Source organism: Alexandromys fortis, unplaced genomic scaffold (genome assembly GCF_014885135.2).
Source record: "Alexandromys fortis isolate MF-2015 unplaced genomic scaffold, M_Fortis_MF-2015_v1.1 scaffold_3, whole genome shotgun sequence".
NCBI lineage: Eukaryota > Metazoa > Chordata > Mammalia > Rodentia > Cricetidae > Alexandromys > Alexandromys fortis.
This window is the reverse complement of record NW_026067909.1, coordinates 21,652,558-21,676,347: the sequence shown is the minus strand read 5'-3', so window position 1 is coordinate 21,676,347 and position 23,790 is coordinate 21,652,558. Positions and strand designations below refer to the sequence as shown.

Sequence of the window (23,790 nt, the reverse complement as noted above, 5' to 3'; positions counted from 1 at the left end):
CCTTTACCTAGCCAGTAAGCCACACTCCCCAGTGTGTGGCTAAGGTGATATCATGGCTTCCAACCTCCAGGCCTGTGCTATGGCAGTGATGTTTGGGCTTCCTTGTGTGAGCTCCAGATTATGACGAACACCTGCAGCACTGTATGCTGCGAGCAGGTAGGAAACCATTTCAGAAACTGGCAAATGAAGAAATCTGGCATTTGTGAATTCAGGAATGACACCAGAGAAAAGTAGAAGCCAATGGCATCACAAAAGGTCATGCATCCTTGATACTCCAACTTGCCAAGACAGGTACCACAACTTGGTGAAGGACTTGCAGGTCCATTAGCCATGGGGGACAAGCACATTGCCAAATGACAACCTCAGGAAAAATTATACCTCTGTCTTGTTAACATCGAATGGAAGATATTTAATGGCATTTTATACAATAGCTTTATGTCTTTGAATAAGCTGATTACATCATTTTACTGGATGCTTCTAGCCACAAATAGCTTTTAATAGAAACGTAGAAATGTAATTTTCACTAGTTTCGGCTACAGAAGCTTCCTAATTTCTCCTTTGTGGGAACACTTTGCAGCTTGTGGGAAAGAATCTCAGGCAAAGAATTCCTGGTCCAGAGGCTGCACTGAAGAAGCCACTTTCTAGTTTTCAAGGATTTAATACCCACTTAAGAAGAGGGGATTAGGGTTAACTAACATTACCAGTTGTAGCCAGCATCCTCCCCCCCACATACACACACACACACACACACACACACACACACACACGTATTCTAGATACATACTATATATGTAGACGGTGAGCACAGAGCTAGGGAGATGGCTTTGAGCACAGGGGAAAGTTGGGGATTTCGGAACAAACTTAAGAGAAGAAATCTTGGTCTCGGTATGCTACCATACGCTACCCATGACTACAGTGGCCGTCTATTATCCCAGTTATTAACACAGGATTTCACAAGCATAAAAGCATTTACCAAGATCACCTCATTTGTCCAAAATTCTGAGGCAGCAGACAGGACAAGCGGAAAAGCTTGCATATGGTCATCACACCAGAAAGTGACGTGGTTGTTACCGAGGGGCCTCTGTGTGTGGATGGCCCTATCCTTTCCCACAGACACGATGTAGCAATCCTATGACGGAAATGTGGGCAGACTGGCGTACAGGTGCAGGTGTGAGCGGGTATAAGCTTTGGCAGGTGTGTGCTTTGGTAGGTTATTTCCCGGGATAATTCCAGACTGCTTCTGCCCTAAAAGTGTTTTTCTTAGTAATTAATTACTGCTAATGTTACAAGGGAAGCCAAGTGACACTAAGAAGGAAGAGGCCAGCCAGCAGGATGGACTAGGAAGATGGAGGATGTAGGGATAAGTCCCACCCCTTAGGGGGCGTGTTCGCCTCAGGCTAAAGTTCTCCTATAAAATTGGTGAGCGTGCTCCCAGCGCTCTCTTCTGCTTTCCTGGTCTCCGCGGGAACAGTGGTTCTGTAAGTCTATTCCTCCATTAAAGCTGTCTATATTTTGACAATCTGTCTGCATTCACTTACGCCGTTACAGGAGGAGAGAGTGAAATCCTTCCTAATCTGTACCACAGATTCGCAACAAGAGGATTGAGAAAAGACGCGGCAGGAATCTGTAAGTCTCGGTGTGAAGGCTTGTATTGATTGTCAACTTGTCAGGTTGGGAGTCACTCAGAAGACACATTTCTGGGCATGTCTGTGGAAGCATTTCCAAAGAGGCTGAACTAGGAAATGAGACTTAACCCCGAGAGTGGGCGTCATCGTCCCACAGGGTCAGACCCCAGACAGAATTAAAAAGGGGGATACAAGTAGAATATCAGTATCTCTGCTTTCTGACTATGGAAGTCATGTGACCAACTGCCTCACACACCCATTGCACCCACCCACTCTTCCCCATCTTCCCTGCCATGATGGCCTATACTCTTAAACTATGAAGAAAGAAAATATCCCCTTTCCCTTAAGTTGCTTCTTATTGTATATCTAACTACAGCAGTGAAGAACACAAGGCTACGGAGACAGTTCAATCAGCAGTGTGCTTGCTGCACAAGCAAGAGGACCTGAGTTTGATCCTCAGAACTTTTGTGAAAATACCAGGTGTGGTGTCGCATGCCACAGGACTAGTGGGTCCCTGGAACTCTCTGGACAGCTAGTCTAGCCAAATCAGAAGTATCCAATCCTGATGAAATATCCAGTCACAACAAATAAAGTAGAGGAGTTGGAAAGATAGCTGAGTGGTTAAGAGCACTCACTGCCCTTCTAGAGAAACCATGTTTGGTCGCCAGCACTGACATCAGGCAGTGTTGAAAGGCCGAGGGATCTTTCGCATCCGCTGATGTCTGCACACACATAAGGCACAGACACACAGACACACAGACACACAGACAAACATATGCTCATGAGTAAAAATAAATTTCAAACCAAAATGAAACAGAGTGGAGAGTAATACAAGGAGGACACCCAAGGTTGACCTCTGGTCTACATGCACGCAAGCATGCACATGCATGTGTACATGCTCACCAGCACGCGTGTGCACGCTCACACACATAACTAATAGAGGGAGTTGGAATGCAGAAGAGGGACCATAGCTGTGGTAAGTCTGACGACTGGATTGTGGGAGAAATATGAAAAAGTGAATTTGTGGCAAGAGAGGCCCTAGAAAGCCATTATGAGAGTTTAAAGGAGTCATCCTTATGCAGCTTGTAAAAATGAAAATTCATCTGGAAGGAGAGCAACTGGACTGAGAACGTCCTTGACGAATTCCCTGCTAGAAACGAGGCTCCAGGAAAAGTGCTCTTCTGGGTTCAGTTGCTAACGTGCACAGAGGAAACTACAGCTCTGGTATAAGGGGCCAGACTACAACCTTGGCATTTTTTGCCAATATGATGCTGGTCTTCAAAATGTAAGACTTCCAGGATCACAGAGGCCAGGCAATGTGTGGCATGGTTGGATTCCCTCTAAGGACATGAGGCCATTGTCTGAGGCTGTAAGGATGAAGTACACATCACAGTTGACACTCCAAAAGATGCCAGGATTATGGGATGTCAGTCTCAGAAAGTTGCAGGCACAGAGTGGAACCAGAGCAAGAGAGACTGTATGTGTTACAGCCGCAGAACCAGAGAGAAGTGGCTCCCAAAGGTTGTGGAAGCCCATGAACCCCAGAAGCCAAAGAATCAGTGCCAGAATTTGGTGTTTTTCCTACTCAGTCTGATATTTCCAGGACTGACTCTTATGGACCTTTTTTATTGTGTTTTATTTTTTTTATTTTTTGAGGCAGGGTTTCCATGTCGCCTTGGTTTTCCTGGTCTCTTTGTGGACTAGGTTGGCCTTGAACTCATGGAGTCTGCCTCTGCCTCCCTAGTGCTGGGATTAAAGGTGTGTGCCACCTCTGCCACAGATCACTATGAACTTATAAAGGTTTTAATGTTTTAAGATTATGGGGATATTTTAAGATGGAATGAGTACATTTTCACTATGAGATGGCCATAAATCTATGGGGTAAGACATTAAGAGGTGTGTTTGGAGGGCAAGCTGACAAATGGTGTCCCTGTGATGGTTAATCTTAATTTTCAGTTTGCTGACAAAATTTAGTGTTGCTGAGAGATAGACTCTGGTTGTGTCTATGAGGGTGTTTTCAGAGAGATGTGAATGTAGATGATCCTATGCCTGGGCTGGGGTCCAGGGCTGAGTAAGATGAAAGTGGTTAGATCATCAGCACCCGTCTCTCCTTTCTGACTGTAGCTGCAGCATGGCCATCTGCCTCATGCTCCGCACGGCATAGCTGGAGTTGCCGTCCTGGCCACTTCTCTCCTGCTAGTAAAGATTGTGCTTCACATCTGAACCAGAAAACCTCTTCCTTAGTTTGCTTTGGCCAGTCATTTTGTCGCAGCAATGAGAAAAGTCACTAACACATCTGGGAACAATTGTATTACTAATTGAAGGGACTCTGGGAGTAACTGCAGTGAAATTCAAAGGACATATAATCACCATATTTTCCCAGTTATAATAGAACCATATCACTTCTTAACGTACATACACCTATGAGTTTGGACTGAATCTCCTATGCATAAGCCACATTGCTTCTATGTCAGGATTTTCTTGGGATGAATCTTGTACATGATGGCAGATAATGCTACACCCAGTTTCTTACAGCTGCTGTAGAAGGAAACGCATTGTGTAACTAAAATGGAACCAAATGCTGCCCTCCTTGTTTACAGGTGACATTGATGACCACAGCCAATAGGAAATCCACCTTCGGTTATTTTCAGGAATAAGCATGAATCTGAAAAAAATCTCTTTCATTTGAAATGACCTCTCCCAGTTTCAATGCTGCCCACATTGGAAGGGCCTGGGGAACTCCCCTCTCCTATCGGGCTCGCTGACATTCCCACATCACTAGTGTGCTTAAACAAGTGAAACCGTGGCACATAAACCAAGTCAACCTCTTCTCATACTAAACGTTTTCAGCCTCTTATGCACAACGTTTTGCTGGATCATCGATTTCTTGAGCATCCTCCTTCACTCTGTTGACCATTCCCTAGATCTGTAATGATGCTTCTCTTTTGACTTAGATTGGTTCACTTGACTTCCTTCTTTCTGGAACCCTTACTTTTACTAATTTTAGGGCTCTGGCCTCTCCCTGTGGCAATATTGTGCAGTTCAGTTTCAAGGGCCCAAATCTTCATCATTCATAAGGTAGCTCTCTGAGCTTGGACCCATGTACTTTCTTAGTGGACTCCAACTGAATGCCCCCAAATTACCTCAAATCCAATACGTCTACACCTGACCCTATAGTATTTTCTGTAGCGTTCCTGATCTGTGAATGACTCTAGTATCAGTCCATCTTATCGCACAAGACAGAAGTCTAGGGGTTGCATGCAGGCTCTCACGCTACCACTACCCCAACACAAGCAAAGACTGCACTCTCGACCGCTGGCTACACTGTGCTCTACCATCCTCGTGCTCCTCACACAGAGGCAAGGTCTTTACTCTTTTCCTTTTTTTTTTTAAATTACTCACTTGTCTTATAATTATTACCAAAGAAGTTGGCGGCTCAAATGGCATAAATTCTGAGGCTTTTAGTATATGCGGAAATTGCTCATATTAAACACTCAGAATTACTTGCAGCAGGCACTGTTGAACTGATGCAATTGGTAGTCACCCTGATGTTACTTATCTGGTGTTCAGTTTCTTTACATTCAAAACGTGGCTCCTGCCGTCTACCTCATTTGGCTGCTACAGAGAACATTATGATGGAGACAAAGGAGCTGCAGCACTCCGTGCGGGCGTGCCTCCCCACCTCCTCTCGAAGGAAGGCCGCATACGCCTTCTAGAGAAGTTTTAGGAAACGGCAAAACTACATTTTCCCATCTTTCCCCCCTTAACCTGGGATAAATGTTTCATAACTAATGAAAGATGATTCTTAAGTATCTATGTGTAGCTCGGCGTCTCGCTTAGGGGAGATGAACACACGTCCATTAAGTCAAGGCATGTGCTGTTAAATCTGGAAATGAAGCAATCTCCCGAGACAGCAAGAATCATAATTCTTTCTAAATAGACAGGAAGCATATTAATACCCAAATTTATTCGAGCCGTCTGAGAAGAAGCTGTCAACCACACCAAACAGAGTCAACCGCCATTTGAATTACAGACTCTGGAGGGCACAGGGAGACCGGTTTGGCTTCACTGATGTGGTCTTCCCCTCAGTTCCACTTGATGCCATCTTAAAACAAACACATGTTAGCTCCCTTTGTGTTAAGTGATTTAAAGAACTGTGGGAGAGGAACATGAGATGAAGACCCATCGTTGTTTGCAGTCACCATTAGAACCAAATTAGGAGAGAGAACAAGGAAGGGGAATGGAGACCGAGGAAAGCACACAGAAAGTGATAAATGAAGACAATTAAGAGAACAGAGTTTTTATAAGTACATAAATCATACCAATAGCTCAAACACCAACAGGAATTAACTGGATGATTGTAGACCTCAGCCTACATGCTGTTGGCTAAAATTTTTAATACTATATTGATTAAAGAGGTAATTGAAAAACTTCAATAGCTACTTCATCTATATATATAATACATATATATTATTATTATTATTATTATTATTATTATTAGTGTGTGTGTGTGTGTGTATCTGTGTCAAGTGACTGCAATTTCAAATGGAGGCCAGAAGAGGGCATCAGATCCTGCAAATCTGGAGTTATAAGCAGTTCTGAGCTACCTGATACAGGTGCTGAGACCTTAACTAGGATCATCTGAAAAAGCTGTAAGAACTTTTAGCTACCAGGCCTTTGTTCTAGCCAGACTTTTAAAAATAGTTTTCCTTTGTTTGAACTATTTGGGTTCTCCAAAATGAAAACAAAACAAAACAAAGCAAAACACCTCACAGAAATTGGCAGGAAGATTTAAATAAATCCGTTAGTATACCAAAAAATTAATACTCTCATATGCATGCTAAAACTGTTTGCTAATAATTTGTTCCCCAAGTAGATTAAATGGCTTCTATTCAATTTTCACCTAGGAGATTAACTCTCTTAGCAAAACCACTTCTGCGAGTAAGGTTTAAGGTACAATTAAGTCTGGCTTGGTTTAGTAGCATACGCACTGCTTTAAATGGACATTAATATGTGGGATTAATCTCCAATGCTTATCTTTCCTTCTTTTCTACTTCCAGTCTACCTCTAGCACAACAAAGTTTCCCGGAGACTTGGATTCTTGCCCGCTACTGAAAGTGCTCACTTCTACTTACATTGTCCTTTTCCTGTGATGAGAAGTTCCACTCCTGCCCCTCATTGGTCCTTCAGTCCCCTAGTACTTTAAGGCAGACTTAGCCATGTGACCTGCATTCAACATCTTAGAAGTGAATATAATTTAAGTGCCAAAGAGGCTAGTTATTATCTATATGAAATGAGTAATGAGATGTAAAGACCTACCCAGAAAAATAAGTTGGTTCCCTATTCACAGACTCCATCAATTAAGTAAGGTTCAGAGCAATAACAAGGTCTTTGTACATTATATGGGCTAACCAAATAACACCACATCAGTGCGTGCCAGTGTTGGAAGCCCTGAGTGCCCTCTTTAAGAGGAAGGCTCTTCTAAAGGGCAAGTTTTACCTGTATTTTCGTGTTGATGACCACATATACAACATCTTTTAAAAACGGTGCTTATATCAAGCCTTTCTAAAAGAAAGAGTATTAACCCATGCTGGGGCCAGATGCAATATGAATGTGAGCCAATCATCAACAGCTCCCATTTATGAATGTCTACAAGGCAAGAAGTACCTTGGTGAGGGGTCACTGTTCTTTAGAAGACATTCTGACCCTGATCTTACAGTTCCAGAAATAGGGAGTAGCCCAGAACAGCCTTTGTACTAACTCCAAACCTCTTCACCATTCTGTGTTTCCCAGTGTGGTTCTTTGGACTAAGAAAAATAAATGGCTCTCGTAGGCCCATGCCTTCTGGGCCAGCTCTCTCATGTCTGGGGTTGTGTCTGTGGAAGGAGAGCTGGAGGATCTCCGTGATTTAGGGTACCAGCAGGATATTCGAGAGGCATTTCGGTGAGGGTCCAGTGATGGTGGTGTGCCCGAGGCCTTGAGCCACACCAAGGATTCAATGCAATGAACATTTGCGGGTGGGGCTGATTAGATAAATGGTATGATGTAGGACACACTGCAGTTCCTAATGTTAGGGTGCTGGAGAGAAGGGAAAGACGGAAGAGCAAGATGCTTTTTTTGTTTGTTGGCTTGTTTTTAATTACATGGGTGGGTTTCCTTCAGAGGAGGGAGGCTGTGGTGGTGCAGGGGGGATACCAGAGTGAGCAGGCAAGAGGGACTGGGGTGCATGATGGGAGATTCCCGAAGAATCAATAAAGAATTATGCTATAAAATATGTGGCCCAAAGAAAGCAAAATGACATGTCAAAATAGCTATAAAATACAATCTAATCAGGATCTTTCTTGCCAAATTTTAGATAACCCTTCATTATGCAAGCCACACATTTAAATGAGGTAAGCATGGGGGGAAAGTATGGTGTGCAATTTCTCAAACAGAGTTGCTTGTGGGATCCTCCTGGACAGTGTGCTGAAGCAGAACTCGTGCTGGAAAGCGCTGCAAGGAACGAGACTCACTCCTAAGTTAAAGGGAAACGGCTGTGAATCTGGGCTGTCACCATCAATTTAGTAACGGACAGACAAGTCATGTAATTATATTCAAAGGGCTTGCTTTATAGAGGCAGTAAAACAGATATAGCACACTGAGTGGCAGTTCTGGAATTATCTTTTGTTTCAGTTTGGTGGCTAATTTCAGGGACCATGAAACTTGCAAGTTGCCTGGAGCTGGATGACTCAGAAAAATGGACTCCGAATCCAGGAATACTTTGTAAACCCATAAATTTCAAAGCCTACTTGCAAGAGGCCCTGGGATCTTTTGATGGAGTTAGTAAAGAAGAAACTGGCCCGTTCTACTAAATGCATGTCCCCTGTTGGCTATGTCAAGGTAATTCAGCGAAACCCTTAAGACTAGGGGAAAAAGCCCTATGCTCTCTACTTCTCTCCTTATCTCATAGGTAAATATGACTTCATAATTCAATTCCAGCATGCTCAATGACAAAACATTTAGGATTTTATCCATATCCCTTCCAACACTTGCCTTTATCAAATCAATACCTTTATCAAAAATTGAGTCTTGGTTTCTAGGGATTTGTTCTTATGAGCTATGGTGGATGAGAACAGTGAGTGCAAGCCCACATCTGTTGGTTCAGTTTAGAGTGTCAGGCTCTCAAAAGGGTGACACTTCACAAATGCCCCGTATGACCACACTTATTTTGAAGTTTAAAGACTTAAGAGACACTCAACAAGAAAAACGGTTTATGCCTTTTGTCTCTTTCGTTAAGTCTGGTAAGGATCAAGTTATGCCATGTAGATCTTTGATCTTAATAAAGGAGTAAGGTAGTGGCTTTTATTTTACGAACTACAATATCAAGAACACGAAATACCTTTACCTAATGCTGTGGGCTAGAAAGCAAATTCGGTTCAACGTGTACAGCTTGCTACATCCTAGCCATGCAACACTGAACAAGTTACCTTCCCCTCTGTGCTGCAGTTTAGTTACTCTATCATGAGGTCAGTATGGTACCTATCCCCCAAGAATGTATGGTGGAAGCTATCTCCAAGTACGAGGTACAAGTGGTATATGCTGCAGGTAGTCAACCATCAGTATTAACAAAACAACCTGGCATGAAAAATCTTTCTGCTAGGTATCTCACCTCAGCTCATCTCTCACTTCACATTCCCACCATTGTGACCAGCTGCCTGCGGTTCTCTCTCTCGGGTTTTCCTCAACATTTGGAACACTCAGTGTGATCCTTCTGACTGACTATATGATGATTCTTCTCTCAGGTGTGGGAAGATGCTCAGCAGGTAAGGGCACTTGGTATTCAAACATGAGAACCTGAGTTTGGGACATGACGTACACATAAAGACCCAAGTATGGCTGCACACCCCTTTAACACCAGAGTTGGGGATGAAGGCAGACACAGAAAGATCACGGGGGCTTGCTGCACAGACAACCTAGCTGAGAAATGGTTAGCTCTGGGTTCAGGGAGGGAGCCTGTCTGAAAGAAATATGGCAGAGAGTAAAAGAAATATAAGGCAGGACACCTTGTTCTCCTTTGGTTGCTACACATGTGCATAGATCCGTGCAAGTCTTTACATATGCATAGAACTCCCTGTCCCCAACATACAATGGTTCTTCTCTCAGACTTACCAGTGACCTGGCCACTGCATAACAAATTCATTGACTGGTCATTCTTTTATTTTGCTTCTAGACTAACTTTTTTTTTTTTTTTTATTTCTACCACTCACATTGTTCTTTTTCTTGTTAGAGAAATAAAGCCAAAACACCTGGGCTTGATTCTGGCTCTGCTAAATTGCCATCTCTGATCTCAGATAAGTTACTCTGAGGTTATAATTTCTTATCAGTAGAAAGGGGATGAAAGTACCTGTTTCTCAGGGTCTATTATACGAAGTAAAGGCAATATATACCTAGCAAATTGCTCACTACATATTCTGCAATTTACCTACCACACATAACCACGCATAACCAGTCCTATGTGAATCACATATCATAGCATTAACTTAGTGGTTTATTTTTTGTCTTCTTCCTCTAACTGTACCATTCTGCCTGGATTCACAATGTTGTTCAGGCCAATATCTTTTATTGTAACCTCCATCATTCCACCTAAGTTTGGGACATTATACCTCAGAAGAGCACTTAGCTCTCCACTTACTTCTAGTTACTATGGAACCTTAGATACTGTTCTGGCCCTATTCAACAACCACAGACAGCATCCTGCATAACTTCCCTCCCACTGGTTTTTAGGACTCCAGTACCTTGTTTCTTCACAAGCAATGTGGGTCAGGCAACTTCTTGTTTCTATAATGTGTTGGCCCACACTCATGATATGACAGAGTCAACAAGGGAGGCCCATCTCTTGATCTAGTCCCAGGCTACTTACTTGCAGCCTGTCATTGTTATCTGGCCCTTATCGATTGCCCCACTATTTTTTCCAGTTATTAAGTTGTTATAGTGTGTTACTATAGAGAAACACATGTAGTAAATGTGTCTCGAACGAAAAGCAAAGTGAATAAAAAGATAAGAAGAAAAACTGCGTCCATCTTTGTTCCTAACCTTAGCAGTAGAGCATTCAGGTGATTTTTGGCAGCATCAGTCCATCTTCAAATGCAGTTGGTAGTCGGGTTTTGGTGTCTATTAGTTTTATGCAAGGAGAAAGGGAAGTTCTTTAAAAAGTAGATTCTATGAGTTGGGGCAAGAAACACTCAGATACGTCTGAAGCATCTTATTGCCAGCCATTGAGAATGCTTTCCAATGGAAGGGGTAGTACTGAAATAAAAAGCTAGTTTAATGTGGATTCCTCTAGGCAAGCTGTGATATTTAGAATTCCAACAGTAATAAAAGTTATAGCAATGATATAATTATACTAGCTTTATCTAAAAATCTCCATAACATTTTAATGCTAATAAGACAAAGAGTTCATATAAAATATATACTAATGATGCTTATACAAAATAAAACTGGATGCTTCATTTATTTGATTCATTTTATTTAGCAACAGATAATTTAATATTTGGTTATTTCATTCCTTAAACTATTTATATTATTCTGTATAGAAGAATATTTATCCTGGTTGGTTTCTAACTTGACACAAAGCTAGATTTATAATGGGCAAAGGAACCTCAATTGAGAAAAACACCTCCTACAGAGATAGTCTGTAGGCAAGACTTTGTAGGGCATTCTTTGGATAATGATAGATGTGGGAGGGGCCAGTTCATTGGTGGTACCACCCTAGGCAAGCAGTCTTGGGTTGTATAAGAAAGTAGGCTGCGCAAGCCCATAAGCAACATCCCTTTGAGGCCTCTGCCTCAGTTCCTGTGTTCCTTCCCTGATTTCCTTCAATGAAGGACTACAAGCTATATGGTGAAATAAGTCCTTTCCTCACTAAATTGCCTTTGGTCATGGTTTTTTATCACAGCTGTAGAAAACAAAGAAAGACAACGTGTATTTGTCTGAATTTGTGTGGATAGCAATAGAAAAATACAGCAAATATAGAAAGCCAACATGTTTCAGGAAGAGTAGTAACTATTACAGTGAAGGGCTGACAATAAATTTAATGATAAAATATAACTGCTAACCAGAGTGACAGTGGATATTCCAAAGTCATACTGTTTCTTCTTGTTTTTTTTTTTTCATTTATTTTTGAGATTATAATTTATTCACATCATTTCACTCTTCTCTTTCTGATGTGGGAGTGTCATATATTAATCTGTTGATTTCATTGGTTAATTAATAAAGAAACTGCTTGGCCTGATAGGTTAGAACATAGGTGGGTGGAGTAAACAGAACAGAATGCTGGGAGGAAGAGGAAATGAGGCAGATGCCATGCCCCTCCACTCCAGGGGCAGATGTGATGAAGCAAGCCGCCAGGTCAGACATGCTGAATCTTTCCCGGTAAGACTGGTGCTACACAGATTACTAAATATGGGCTAAGCAAGATGTGAGAGTTAGCTGGGCAGAGGCTAGATATAATGGGCCAGGCAGTGTTTAAAAGAATACAGTTTCCATGTAATTATTTCGGGTATAAAGCTAGCCGGTGGCCAGAAGCTTGGGGGGGGGGGGGCAGGAACGCAGCCGCAGCTCCTTCTATACCTTTCCTCCTTCCAAAGCCCCTTACATACCCCTCCTTGTTCTCTTTCAAATTCATGCCCCCCCTTTTTTCATTTTTTTGTTGTTAAATGCATATGTCTAAACATATATGTCCCTAAATACAGCCTGCTCAGTCTGTATATCTGTATTTTTATGGTTGACAATTTGGTATTTGATAACATGCTGGTGTGCTCTTCCCTGGGAAGGACCATTTCTACCTCTCAGCATTCCTTAGATACTTGCAGTGTTTCTGCATATGATTGATGCCTCTTGATCCATCCTTTACTTTAGCATGTCTATTATTGTTGTCCTTGCTTATCTTATATTGAGCAGTCATGTTGGTGAGACTTTATGGGTGTATTTTTTTGTGATTCCAAGGAGACACATCTCATAGCTAACTCCCCAAATCTCTGGCTCTTACAATCTTTCTTCTCCCTCTTCAGCAAGTTCCTTGAACCTTAGGTGCAGTGGTTAATTTGTGGATTTATCCATTAAGACTGGGGGGGGGTCACAATTCCGCATTTTAATTGGTTATCTGATGTAGGAAGTCCTTCTGTCTATGTGATGCTTTCATTGGTTAATGAATAAAGGACTGCATTGGCCTGTGATAGGACAGAGTAGAGTTAGGAGGGGAAAACTAAACTGAATGCTGGAAGAAAGAAGGTGAAGTCATGAGAGGCCATGAAGCCACCAGAAGCAAAAGATATGAGCTGCTGGCTGGAACTGTGCCAGTAGGTCACAAGCCTCACGGTAAAATATAAAATAATAGAAATGAGTTAACCACAGATATAAGAGCTAGCTAGCAATATGCCTAAGTGATTGGCCAAGCAGTGATTTAAATAATTAAAAAAAGGGACCAGGCAGGACAGAAACAACTGTCCAGAGTTGTGGTATTTTGTAATGGTCTCCATCTGTTGCAGAGAGAAGTTTTCTTGATGAAGCGTGATGAATACACCTAGTAAAGCAATATTGTAGGTTCTCTCCATGACTGATAACTACACTAGCCCTTGCTAGTTGGTTAGGTTTCCAGTGCCACAGATGGTCTAAATCCAACTGGTTACTGCCAAGATACTGTGCCACTATTGTACTCTTGAAGTCTAGGATGAGGATAAAATTTGGATCTTTTCAGAAGAGAATGGGATTAGCTGGCCCAGGGTTCAACAGTAGACAATAGGGAAGGCTTCACCAACATTTCCTTCAAGAATTTTAAACTTTAACATGAATGTTAAAACTAAAAATGCCCATGAAGGGGAGGAATAAAATTTACTGAGAAGTAGAGAAAAAAAACACAGGTCAATGGAAAGTCGGCAAATGTATCAAAGGGGTGGCTGTAAGAATGCCAAGACAATTTGATGCAGAAAAAGAGCCTCTCCGTCAAAAGCTCCTGTGCAAACTAAAGATGCACGTATAAGACTGAAGTTTGATCTCTACATTGCTCATATGCAAAACTTAAAACAGATCAAAGACTAAAAATAATAGCTAAACTGTACAATGTTTAAAAGGAAACACAGGTGTACTGATGTGGGATTCCCTTCTGTATGTTGTGAATACCATTGTTTAATAAAGAAACTGTCTTGGCCCTGCACAGAGCATAATACAGGAAGGTGGGGAAAACTAAACTGAATGCTGGGAGAAAGAAGGAGTGAGGGAGAAGCCATGTAGCTCTGCCAAAGACAGATGCCAGAACTTTACCCAGTAAGCCACAGCCTTGTGGTGGTACACAGATTAATGGAGATGGGTTAATTTTAGATATGAGTTAGCCAGAAATACACTTAAACTATTGGCCAAATAGTATTGCAAATAATATGGTTTCTGTGTGATTATTTTGGGGCTGAGCAATTGGGAACCAACAAACAAGCTCCTACAACAGTGTATATCCTTATGACCATAGTTTAAGTTGTGGTTTCTTAGACATAATAACTAAAGTCCAAGTGGCAGAAAACATAGGTAAACCAGACCTCATTAATTATGTGTGTATATGTCAGTATGTATGTGTGTGGAGGCCATAGGTCAACATTGGGTGTTGACATTGAGTTGTTGTCCGCCTTACATTTTGAGACAGATGTGGATGGCCTGGATGCGCAGCAAATATTATCTTCTCAGCCTCAACTTCACCAAAATTTAAGCAGAAAGTTTTCCATGTCTGTGCACCCTTGGCACTGTATTCATGCTTTTATTAATGTAGTCAGTCAATCACATTATATTGCAGCTAAGCATCTGTTTAGCTTATCAGGTTGTGAATTTTCAAAATTCCCTTTTCTGTATTTGATCTTCATTTGTACACTTGCCATCAAACTGTCCTAACCCTAACTCAGGCCTACTCATTACATACATATGGTTTATATGAAAATAAACACATAAAAAGAGGAAAAATTTAATGGGTATACACATAAAGAGTGTTGACGAAGGAGAAGAAACATATGAAGGCTTGTTTATTAACATGGCATAGGGAATGATGCAGCCTGGTGAAGAAGACACCAGGTCCTTGTGCTCACAGGCAAACACTAGAGAAACCAGGAATGTTAAGCACACAGGCTGGTCTCTTCAACAAGGGGCGGGTGAATGCCTGCAAGTGTTTTCCATCCAGAGAGCTGGGAGTGGATGTTGTTAATAGCCTGGTAATCTGTGCTATCTATAGGGCAGGGCCATACCAGAATCCCCCAGACTATTCTGTCTAGGTCTGGATTTTTATCTTGATGATTTCTTCTCAGTCAATAGAATCCAGCCTTAAGGGAAGTGTCAAAGACAGTGGAGCTTGGTGACCTCTATAATGACCTAGGCTGTACCAGATTCTTTTCCCAGGCCCTTAAGCTATAGAGAACCTATTCTTGTGGAAGAGGTCACATGCACTTTGAAAAAAAAAAAAAAGTGATGTACTTACTCCTTGAGCTTTACTGTGGTAATTGTCACCAGAAACTATTTTCCAAAATTGCACTGTACTCAAATATGCCTAAAATCAACTTCTGAGTATCAGATTCTAGAAGTCTTATCCAACATCAATTTTTAAAGTTTGCATGAGCTCTAGAATTTAAAAAGAAAAACCATGGAAGTCAAGACTCCAACACCTGATTTTCTTAAACCAATCGATACACATTCCTTTTGGGAAATGTCAAGTCTTCACTTGCTGAGAAGTTCATTCCACTAAGCATATGCACATACAAGAGTTCATAATTTCAGTAAACACTTTAATTACTAATCACAAAACCCAAAAGGGCAAAAAAAGGGGGCTACTTCAAGACTATCACTAGCATCTTTCACGGCTAACTAATGGCTTTAAGATAACTAAATCGTTGTAAAGAAACCACTAATGATGTGCTTAGGATTAAGCAATGCATAAGGGCCAGCAGTGAGATTTGAAACAGGAATGAGAGGAATGAGTCTCCAGAGTGCAGGCGACATTGGTGCTAAATTGTAGTTGAAATGCGCTGAGCAGGAGAAACTGCTATTGTAGTTACCAAGGTTACATTACAAGGGGGCTAAGTCATTATTTCTATATGGTTCTCTCCTAGCATTTAGAAGGTAATAAGTTGAATTAGTTCTCCCTTTAGCTATTTTTCTCAAGGCTGTCACACAATCCCTGACAGAAGCAACCGAAGGAGGAATTGCTTTGGGCTCATCGTTTTAGTCTCCCAGACCACGCTGACCTTTACATGAACTTGGAACTCAATTCTCAGAGTTTAATTTGGTGAATATAAAGTTGAAAACCTCCTGTCAAAGACAAGGCACAGAATATGGCCATGCTAACCAATGTCAGTCCAGTTCTGCCTGGGCTGGCAGCAGTAGTGGGCACATTTACAAATTTTCTGGTACTTAGAAATTTTGAAATTATACAACCATAGTGTGTTTCATGACTATTAATTAGTTATTCTATGGTATTTTGTTTGATTACTAATGAATTCTTGGTATAAATTTTTACTTCCTAAGAGGAATTTTTCTGAGAACTGACAACTTGTCATTAAAATCCACCACAATTATCATCAGCAGAACCCAATTATGATCAATTAACAGAAAGGAGCTAATATACACTGTGCTATTTTTAGCCATTAATATTTTCTCAATTCATATTAACAAGATGCGAACTGAAAGGAGTGGCCAACGAACAGTATGCCTGGATGACCAGAGTCACAAATGCAGCTCATTGCCATTTGTAAGAAACTACGATTTCTTAAGGGCCACCACATGTGATGCACAACATTAAATGCTTCACACTCATTATTATATCCTAATAGTTGTTGTTTAAGATATATATCATGATCTCTTAAGCCCACTGAAATGCCGAAACTCACACAAAATTATGCTACTAGCCTGCGATAAAATCTTGATTTGATCAGCTATGGTTGGCTTCGATACCACTTTCTTTGTATATGAGACTTTTCACATATTTAGACACAATTGTGAGGCAGAATCTAAGTGCCAAGATTGGATTTTCCCTTGTCGTCCATATTCCCTTTCATCAGCTTGGCAACCTAAACCACATTTCTTCTGGGAAGCTAGTTCTGATCCACTGAGGCTGAGTAAGGAAGGCTACTCTTGCTCTCAGACCACCACCTGCATTTCTCTGACAGACTGGTGTCCATTAGCTGCCCGTTTGTCATACTTGGAGCCTCTTCCTAGAGCACAGCACCATCCCTGACTTTCTGGCATTTCCGGGAACAACATGTATCATTTTTTAGGTATTCGTTGATCCTTGCTGAATGGATGGGAAATTGACCAGAAACAGCAGATGTATGGATTCATAAAAACATGCTATGGTTAGTATATACATCTACATCCTATTTTCATTGTCATTCCTCATAGATAATGATATGGCTAGTACAAAGAAGAGTGCAATTTTGGACATGGTGAAAAAATTATAATTTGGTTAATATTGCTTTCCAAGTTGTTAGGGACTTCTTTACTCTATTGAAGATCTAATCATGTATAAAATACATCTAATTGAAGCTATTTGATATATAGAGACACATCTTCACTGGAAACATCGCTGTTTCCAAAACTACTATGATCTGGTGGAAAAAGTATGACATACAAAATGAGTTTAAACCAAAACAGATTTTGCTTTTATCCATGTTTATTTCATTGGAGGAAATGAAGGCTTGTTGTTCACACCTCCCTGTTTAAATATCACACTTTAAAAGGAAAAGGGTTAAACACTGAAAACCACATTTAGAACAACAAACTTTAATACATTCCTTCCCTAGTCATGATAAGATTAAAATGTCAAGAGAAAAATCACAGAACTTAGTGATAAAGATATATGCCAGTTAAGAGAGACAGCTTACAGGCTATGCATCATATTCTGCAAGCGGCATTAGAAAGACGAACCGAGGAAAGAATGATCCTCATCCATATAAGGTTCTTCCGTATCACGTAACTATCAGACCAGGCTTACCATCTGAAGGATTTGAAGCAGTGCTTCCCAAGTGTTTTTCCTTTATGATCCAGATGAACGATTTGACAGACATAATGCTAGAGATCCACAGAACAGCGTCCCGTTTCTCTCTTCCTTCCCTACTCTCTCTTTCTCACATAGGTTTAAGCATGTATTTTAAGGAGATCCCTGCAGTAGAATTAGTAAGAGGGCCAGTGCATTGTCAGTAGAGGCAATGCGTGTTACTGGGGCTGAGGTGATGAAAGCCCTGTAGCAGGCCTCCATCTCTCTTTTCCACTGTGGAACTGACTCCAGAAGGGCAGAGACCAACGCAAACTGAGTCGGTTCCTAACATATGAAGTGTTTGAGGGAAGGCTTCCAGTCACGCGACATGAAGAAGGAAGAAAGCATTGCTGTTGTATTGACTGAATTCTCAACTGTGGAAGGTTGATGATGACAATTTCAACATATTCTGAGGAGAGTGCCCAAATTTAAAAGCCCCTTGAAAATGCTTTATTAATTTAAGACACATGGAGTCAATAGGTTGTTTTAGTGTGCCTGGGAGTGGGAGGGGGAAATACTAAATATCTGGTAAGCATGTAGTAAATTAAATTATCTAAGTGAATCCCTTTAAAATGTTGCTTTGCAACAATAAAAGAACATGGCTTATGCAATTGAAAGCTAGGTTTTACTTTATAAAAAGTTATTTTCCATCATGTCGTTAAAGACAAATAGGTGTTTTTTGGAAAATAAGTACTAATAAACCTATTTTATGGATCAAAATGAAAAGGCCTAGACTTGAGATTAATACACTAATATAAACATCCTATTTCCTGCATTGGACTTGTGACCATAACTTTTAGTGATGCTATATTAACTCCTAGTGATAACACCCATAGTACATTTAATCTTCTGTGCAGTGCGAATTAAGCAAAATTATTCACCACTTGTCTCATTAAAAATCTACCTTTGGGTAAAGAACAAAATGACAATAAGTAATAAATACTGTAGACTTTAGGCGTGATGATCCACTGAGATCACATTCACTATCAGAGACTGGAGACCATAGCAGCTGGTAATTCACTCTGTGTGGCGTCCTGAGAAAGTTGTCAGCAACACCTGTTAGTAAGGCGTTCTCTTCCATGTGTGTGAAATCATACACATTTGCACCTGAATGATGGGATGATTGCATTATGTCTTTCCTACTCCACTGAGTACAGATAGGGGCTTTGCAGGAACACACCAAATAATTGGTCTATACACCAAGGATAAATATCACTTGCAAACTCACAACTCAGAAATGAAAACCAAACATCATTCAGAAAGCTATCAACTGACAGATGAAATTTTCTTCTTGTTAACTCTTATAATAGGGAGACAGCAGGATGTAGGTGTAAAGGCCAACCAGGTCAACAGAAAGGTGAATGGGGAAGGAGAACCATTTCTTAATTCTTTGAATCTTCAGGAAAAAAAAAATCTTGTTTCAAGTAAGATTTTACATGAGTCCAATTACACATTCTGCTGCAGGATGGAGCTATAATTAAAGCCTTCCCTTATATGGCTAACGCGCAGCTGCTGGCAGAACACTCTAACATCTCATCATATTGACATGAGCTTGACAAAACGTAGTAATCATTTCCTTTTGTGGATGAGAAAGACATCCAGAACGCGCATATTTTAATTTGCATGTTAGCGGATCCAGACATAATTATTAGAGGTTACGGGGTATATATGGCGCTGCAATTTCCCCCATTCTCCTTTTAGGTAATTGAACGCTTTGCTTATTTTGAATACATGTAACTTGACACAATGGTCTAAAACAAGGGGTGGGAGCAGCAGGAAAGATGAAAGAAAGTGGGGGCGTAGCCACAAACTCTAAAAAGCACGGAAAGGTGATTTTTTTTAAGATAAAAAATGGCCTCAGGATGCAGATTTGGAGGTCTATTTGGCATTTGTTTCTACCAAATATCTAAATTCACACTTTAGTAAGAAGCCAGCAGTGAGCTAGGCATGGTGGCTCATGCCTTTGATCCCAGAACTCAGGAGTCAGAGGCAGGCAGGTTTCTGTGAGTTGGGGGTAGCTAGGGATATTACACAGAGAAGTCCTGTCTCTAAAGAACAAAAAAAATAAGAAACAAACTTGCAACAAAAAAAGCTAGTGATATCTGAGCTTATTAGTTTACATTTAATAAAAGAAGCATATGCACATGTGAAATCTGAGCTCTTGCGGTGATGTAACTACAGTGGACCACGTCTCAAATAATATTGAACACTTCCTGGAGACTGGCATATGAGTTTAAACTAAGATCAGGAACCAGAGCTGATAAAATGCCGTCCTGTGGCTTTTTCAGTGGTGGATTAGAGGACTGGACTGAACATGCTGAAATCTTTATGTCCCAGGTCTTCTGAGCTGAGGACATGTGGAACGCACAATACCAGCCTCACCTGGAGTTAGCCGCACAGGCACTCGCATTCATTTTAGCAAGGGGCTAGGACAAAAATAAGCTTTGTGAAACTGACAATAAAATCGTCAAAAAGTGTAGAGGGCACACAACCCTGCTGGGAGTCTAGGCAGGTCAGGGACACAGCTCAGCTTTCACAGGACAGGACTAAGATCAGTCTTTCCCTTGCACTTCCCCCTGAGGCATGTCTTCCAGACACTGTCTTCTGTAGGTCGGTTCGTCTGAAAGGCCCTGCAGAGCTGTGGGTGACTACAAATAGCGGCCACCGTGAAAAAGCAACGAACGAAGGCTCCTGCTTCAGCCACAAACACAATCTTTTCCATGTTGTTACATCTGGTCAAATGTCCGCACTGTTTAACTCAGAACTTCACTGGCAAAATGGGCACAACAGTACTTGTTTGGGTCTGTGTTGTGCAATTAAAGGGAACAAACATTTTCAAATGGCTGATATTTTCGATAGAGAACATATTTTATAAGTACCTACGTTAGGCATGCATCTCTTAGAAATATCCCGAGGGGCTGAGCTAGTGTGAGCATCAACACTTATATGCATAGACAACTCAATTATCTTCCTACTTTCATTCCCTGGCGCTTATTCTCTTTTCTATACTATGAAGTCCTCAACAAACTTATACAGTAGTTCTTTCTCTTAAAAAGTTAAACATTGCTTAAAAGCAAACAAAACTACAAACAATTAAACCAGAACAGAGAAGAAAAAGCTTACATCATTCAAAGGTCAACAGGCCTTGAAAATGCACACTGAAAATATTACAAAGATCCTCCCCTCCCAACTGGGAGCCTGGCCAGGGAAATCCACAGGGAGCCGGCTTCGGCGATGATGAGTGAAAGTTGCATTGTCTGTCTCTGTCTGCCCTCCTGCTCTGTGCTCTAATTTTAGACATACTGGCCTTGACAGCATCCCTTCACAGAAAGATCAGCGGCAAGCAGCCCTAAATGGGACATTTCCCACACCGAGAAAGTGGATAAATTCCATCTCTTCCTGTAATTTTAGGTAAACACATATGTGCATGCACACATACATGCACATGCACACGCCATGCACCGCTATTGGGAACATGATCCCTATCACCACGAATTCTTTATAATTCTATTGCCCCTTACACTTTCTAAATATAGTAAGTTCCCTTATGAAATGTATCAAAAATACTGGTTTTGACTATAGACTTACTGAATACCTGTCAGGCAGGATTCAGAAGAGTCAGTTCTGTAAATGGCCAATTAGTAAATACTTGGGGTTTTGCAAGTGGTAGCGCTCCTGTTACAACTGCTGTTATATCTTGGAACTGTGGATTACAGGCAACTAAGGAGTGTGACGTGTTCCACTATAACTCTATTTACGAAAATAGGCTGGATTTGATCAGAGCCCTGCATTTTACAGACCTCTGCCCTAGTGTTCCAAGAAGTAAGTCAATACAGCTGGCTGGTATCAGAACATAAAAGTCTCTACAACATATTATTTTGATTTATCTTATAAAATACTTAGGCATGTGCAAAAGATAATTTGAAATCCATTATGCTTCATATTTTGCAAATCAAAAGAATAGAAATACAACTGAGTGATGAGGCATTAATTCTCTGTAAAAACAAAACCAATCTTCAATGTTAAAGAAGCAGTCCCTAGTGCCTAATGCAACCATCTCTGTTACAAATTTCCATTCCTGAGAAATAACAGCACAACTAGCTAATACACATCGACCAGGAATGTCAGATAAAATGCTGCTCAAAGTGGTCTGTAAAAACTTATTTAATCCTCTGGGAAATTATATAAGGTTGGTTTATGTTGAAAATGGGAAGGCTAAGGGTCATATAAAAAAACTTACCTGAGCTCACAGCTCATATTAAAGAGGGGACATTAGAACCTGAGCATTCCTGATAATATTAAGAAATATAGGTTAATAGATAATCATCCATAACAGTCAAGTTTCTAGTCATGCTAGTTAGGTTTTCTAGATATATCAAGGTATATTTCAATTGGATAGGTTTTCTTCAAAATTTTCAGACCTATGGAATATGACATTTAAATGTCTCAAGAATATGGGCATCAAAGAGGCTTTTTATGGAGTTTGTTAGCCATTTTGGCAAGAAGCTGCTCTTGCCTGGACTGCTTCATGGTATGCTGTAAAAACTGGACATGCAGAACCCAGAGTAATAACTGCTGAACTTGCCTAAGGGTGATATGGTCCTTCAGGATTCCTGCTTCAAGAAAGAGTCTGCTAGACATTCTTCAGGATAAAGAAAAAAGTGACTGACAAACTGCCCATATAGGCAGGCCTGTCTTTGAAATTTCCTGCTTTGTGGAAAAGTCTACTGAATACTATGGGCCTGTAGGCTGAAGATAGATGCCCCAACATTACAGAAGAACCTTGGGTCACTGTCCAGGCAGTGAGATGTCTCTGTCAATTCTAAAGTTTTAGAACTTACTTACAGTGCACTTCCTGTTTACTTAGGCAATATTTTATTCTTCTGTGGTCTTTGATGGAGTTAAAAAATAGATAGTTATATTTTTACTTAGTTATGATAAAAGATAAAATAGATATAAGTATTGTAACTACAAGTCTTCCTTGATATCTGTTTTGTTATAAGTAATTTTACTGTGTTAAAGTTAAAACCTTCCTTTTTATTTAGATAGAAGGAGAAGATGTTGGAAGCACTTATATATATATATATGTTGGTTTTATTAGTTAATGAATAAAGAATCTGATTTGCACTGTTTTATGCAGAATAGAGCTCAGAAGAAAAACTAAGCTGAATGCTGGGAGAAAGTTGGCAGAGTCAGAGATATGCCATAAAGCCACTGGAGGAGATCGATGCCCAGAACTTTAGTGGGTAAGCCACAGCATTATGGCAATAAACAGATAAATAGAAGTGGGCTAATTTAAGATGTAAAAGTTAGCTAGGAATATGCTAGAGTCATTGGCAAATATGGCAAAAAATCAGTGCTGCAAATAATATAGTTTCTGTGTGATTATTTCAGGTCTGAGCACCTGGGATCCAATGAGCAGCCTCCACCAACACCTATCCACAGATTTGTATAGAATAAATTTTCCTCTTATTGTATATCAACAAAATGCAACTAATGAAGCTCATGAATTACTCCAGTGAATTTTAAATTTTGAATTATATTATTATTAGCTTTATTCACCTTAAATATAGTTATTTTAATTTTTTTCAGATTTCTGCCTTTTTTCCTTTTCATTTCTTTTGGATAATTTCAGTTCTCAGTTATTTTTCTGTTGGTTTTTCCACTTGCTATTGAAAATTGTGAGCACACCTTTCTGGAGGAAGGAAGAATAATTAACACTAAGAATGTTTGGAAAAGTCATACAGAAATGAATGTATTTTATAAACTTCAAACACATACACACATGTTTCCTTCTCACATAACAGAGAGAAATTGATGCTGCACTAGATAGCAGATAATACCCCTCCCAGAAGTCACAGGACACCACATAAAAGCCCACTGCCATGTCTGGAATACCTAGCTTTGAGTTGTTAATCACAAGTGTCCCAGGTACCCCCAAAACAATACAGGCTGCTTTTGGTTGCCCACCATAATTTGATGTCAAGACCCCATTGCTGAAGACAGTAACTATACATTTTGGTCACAGGACTTGGAGAAATCAAGTTGGTACTGCTCAAAAAGCTTCCTACTTTCATCACACCAGAAGGAGCCATGTAGGCTGCTGGGGGAGAACTCACCAACAGTGTT

The 23,790-nt window shown here is 40.5% G+C and overlaps 1 protein-coding gene across 2 annotated transcripts in view; it reads right to left on the bottom strand.

Annotated features, from left to right (window-relative positions):
• Positions 1-23,790, bottom strand: part of Stxbp6 (syntaxin binding protein 6) — a 43,580-nt gene that overhangs the window by 6,081 nt on the left and 13,709 nt on the right. The window lies entirely within an intron of this gene.